This window comes from Mustela nigripes, chromosome 4 (assembly GCF_022355385.1).
Source record: "Mustela nigripes isolate SB6536 chromosome 4, MUSNIG.SB6536, whole genome shotgun sequence".
Lineage (NCBI taxonomy): Eukaryota > Metazoa > Chordata > Mammalia > Carnivora > Mustelidae > Mustela > Mustela nigripes.
In genome coordinates this window covers 71094712-71098921 of record NC_081560.1, presented here as the reverse complement: position 1 = coordinate 71098921, position 4210 = coordinate 71094712, and the positions used below count along the sequence as shown (strand labels likewise).

Here is a 4210-nt window from a genome sequence, read left to right as displayed (position 1 = left end):
TTTATAGTTTTCTGAGTATAGATTCTGTGTCTCTTTGGTTAGGTTTATTCCTAGGTATCTTATGGTTTTGGGTGCAATTGTAAATGGGATTGACTCCTTAATATCTCTTTCTTCTGTCTTGCTGTTGGTGTAGAGAAATGCAACTGATTTCTGTGCATTGATTTTATATCCTGACACTTTACTGAATTCCTGTATAAGGACCCATTCTTAAACCAGACTTCTTGGTCTGTTAGTTGATACTGAGGTTCAAGTTTCATTGCAGTACAATGTTAATTTCTTTCTCTTTAAATTGCCCAATTTAAATTGTGTGCAGTTCTCTAGAAGACACCCTAGGGCAGAGTCTTTTGGGATGCCCACAGCTGCCCCAATTTAGGACCCTACTGCATGTGGGGATTCTTAAATGGCATTGGGGTTTCCCTTAGTTGCACAAGACTAAGACTAAGATGCCGCACCCATTCATTTTCTTGCCTTCCTCTTTTTTCCAAGTCCAAGAGAGCAACAGCAGTTCCCTCTGCTAAGATTTTAGATCAAGTCTGCTGGATAATTATCCTGAAATTAATTGTATAACATAAGTGGGCAGAGGAAGTTGGACTTGCTAGCCCAGAATCAGGGATCTGGCAAAACAGATGTTTTAAAAGGCACTTGAGTAGCACCTGGGTGGTGCAGTTGGTTAAGCGTCCAGCTGTTGCTTTTGGCTCAGGTTATGAGCGCAGGGGCGTGAGATGGAGCCCCGCATCGGGACTCAGCAGGGAGTCTGCCTCAGATTCACTCTGTCTTCCTTATGTTGAGCTCCCCCCAGCATGCTGAGCGAACGAATCATATGTATATAACTCACGAACTTATCACCACCCATGTCGCCCGAGATAGTCGGGGGGTCCCAACATACTCCCTTCAAGAAGTCCTTAAGAGGGGCTCCTGGATGGCTCAAGGGTTGAGCATCTGCCTTTGGCTTGGGTCGTGATCTTGGGGTCCTGGGATTGAGCCCTGCATCAGGCTCCAGGGAGCCTGCTTCTCCCTCTCCCACTCCCCTTGCTTATGTTCCCTCTGTCAAATAAATAAAATCTAAAAAAAAAAAGTCCATAAGAAATACATTGGTGTATTTGTTAGGATTGATCTTGGCAGGAACAGGAACCCTAATCAGAGAAGTAAAGAAGAGATTTATCTATCTTCTGCATAAAAAAAAAAATCTAGGTGTAGGCCACCCAGGGCTGGTGTGTACCTCAGTGATGCCGTCAGGGAAACCGGCTCCGTCTTCTTGCTCTGTGATCAGTCTCCTTTGGTTTCTACCCTCATGTTTGCAAGACGGTTGCTGCATCTCCAGATGCTGTGCTCTCATTTCAGGAAAAAAGCCCACCCCAGGGACTTATCTCTGCTCGATGCCCAGAACTATGTCACATACCATGCATGGCTGTAACAGAGATCATGTGACTTGGTCATTTACTTTCCAAGGAGCACAGGAAGGCAAGGGAGAGAGTGTTGGAATGGTTGGAAGGAGTCTTGTGTATAGGCACCGACACCTGAGGGGAGATGCAATTGGCAGGGAGATGCTGCAGTAGTAACAGGCTTTCTGGGTTCAGTGTGGGTGACTGGGTCCCGGTGTAACAGGCACGGCTGTGGCCGCCGTAGCCAGCAATGGTGCATTTGTTACAAGGATCTGACCCGCACAGTTCTTTCGTGCTGCCCAACTAATTGTGGGATCCTTAAGACCAAAACAGATGGCCAAAGATCCTACTTGATTTTTTAAAAAATATTTTATTTATTTATTTGTCAGAGAGAGAGGGAGAGAGAGTGAGCACAGGCAGACAGAATGGCAGGCAGAGGCAGAGGGAGAAGCAGGCTCCCTGCCGAGCAAGGAGCCCCATGTGGGACTCCATCCCAGGACGCTGGGATCATGACCTGAGCCGAAGGCAGCTGCTTAACCAACTGAGCCACCCAGGCATCCCCTACTTGATTTTTTTATAATTTAAAAATTTCCCTGTTAATAAACAAAGGGGTGATGTGAGTCATCACAGCTTCTTCAGGGCCCCTCACCCGGTTCTCATGTTCAGGTCCGACAAAGCAGAAAGACAGGTGCGTAGGGCAAGAGCCCTGATATAACACCGTAAGTACTTGTTGGGTCTCTTGTTTCTTTGAAGTCTTCCCCAAAAGACCCAAAGCCACTTGGCAGACCATTTTCCAGTGTCCAAGACTTTCCAGGGATTATGAGAGACACTGGATCTGCACTAACGTTAATTCCTAGAGACCCAGCGCTGCACCACGACCTGCCTGTCAGAGTGAGGGCAGCACTGCTATCTCCGGGGGTTAGCCCTGACAATCAGTAGAGAGAAAATCCTCCAAGGCAGCAGATTTTTTTTTTGAGCAGCATGTCTCTTTGATTTTGCCAGGAGGTAGAGATGTCTGATATAAAAATCCATGCGGGGGGCGCCTGGGTGGCTCAGTGGGTTAAAGCCTCTGCCTTTGGCTCAGGTCATGATCTCAGGATCCTAGGATCAAGCCCTGAGGTAGGCTCTGCTCAGCAGGGAGCCTGCTTCCCCCTCTCTCTCTGCCTGCCTCTCTGCCTACTTGGGATCTCTGTCTGTCAAATGGATAAATAAAATCTTTAAAAAAAAAAAAAAAATCCATGCAGAGCCATAGTCAGTGGCTAACAACTGGGTGATGAGAGATTTACAGAGCAGGACCAGAGAACTGGCCAGGAAGCCTGGGGGAAACTAGGGCTGGAGTTCTCGGAATGCACTCAGAATAAGAATGTGCACTATCAAGGTGAATGTTAAGTCAGTGCTTTTAATCTGCAGGAGTTCCAGACGCGCTCTCTCCAGATGTCAGCTTTTTCCTCCCACCCTGCAGTGCTTGTTCAATAGATTCATAAACTAAGTGGCTGCAGTGGCAGGGACAGGGGTGTCTCTGTGTCCTCTCTACAACACCGAGGCTGACCCAGCTTCTGTCCTGAGGCCCCCTCATCTGCAGCAGTGACCAGCCGTGTGGGTGTATGAGCCGGTGACACCAGCCCAAGCCATGTGTGGTTGAAGGTTGATGTGGTTGAAGGTCTCTCTCTTCTGAGAGGAGGCAGTGATCTGTCCTCCCTGGAAGGGACACATTCTGGATCTAGATTTGCTTTGTCCTCCACACATCTGCCGGTACCATCTTTCAAGGACTTACTGACAGGGTTTTCTGCTATTCTGCTGTCCCACAGGGCCCTTGCTTTCTGATCACCAAACTCACCCTGCAGAAAAGGTGGTGGGCTTCGAGTGGGATTCACTGGACCTTCTGTAAATACCCCTTGCCCTGCAGCAGCTGGCCTTTTAGGGCCACAGCTCTTGGTGGGCTTGCAGCAGACACAGTCTGTCCAGTATAGGCAGGGACTCAGGGACCATGACCTCGGTGTAAGCATCTGGGAACGAAGAGTAAGGGGGATCGCACTTAGTTAATACCAGAGTACCAAGTCTTTGTCTCTATCCCCTGTGATTCTGGGCTTTGCTCACTGAGAGGGAAGCCAAGGAGAAATACAAGAGGAACCTGGGTGAGGCCAGTGGCTCGTAAGGTGGTGGGGCACTGTGGTGCTGGCTGAGTGAGCACAGCCTTGCTGTTCTCGGATCTGGATGGGACCTGCAGGTGGTACTGAATCTAGTAAGAGTTCATGGAAGATTTAGACCATCCCACCTGGTAACAGACTCTATAATCCAGCCTGCCCTCAAGGTGACAGAAGAGAGAAGCCAGAACTACGAGCCTCAGCCTCAAGCTCAGCGGCAGGGAGACACCAGGTGCTGCCTGTACATTTTTTTCTTTGCTGTTCTTTATTGTTCTGTATTTCACCTAACTTTGTCCCTTAATTATTCTCTTCACTTACTGCATTACTAGATGTGGTTTGTGCTGATGGTGGCTGATTTTACCTTGGGTTCGTAGACTAGAGAACATCCAGATAAGGTCATGACGGAGCAGGGGAGGAATGGGCAGCACTCCACGCCCTGGCCTGGGAGCTGCAGGTCGGAGATTAGGGGGACGTGATCTCATTTCTTGTGGAGGGAATAATGACATTTATTTGAATTGTGGGTGAATTCTGTATATTCTGACAGAACAACAGGATATTTTATTTCCAAGTGGTCACAGCTGCTAAGCCCAAGTTTTGTCAAATGCAAGGAAGATGGTGAATATGTGAGTTCTAAGAAATGTATTTTCTTCAGGTGAAGAAAAAAATTACACTATTTGGACCATA

General features: G+C 48.0%; 1 pseudogene; it reads right to left on the bottom strand.

The window, feature by feature from the left end:
• LOC132016320 (natural cytotoxicity triggering receptor 3 ligand 1-like) overlaps positions 1 to 1406 on the bottom strand; it is a 4110-nt pseudogene extending 2704 nt beyond the window's left edge.
• Positions 1407 to 4210: the final 2804 nt, after the last annotated feature.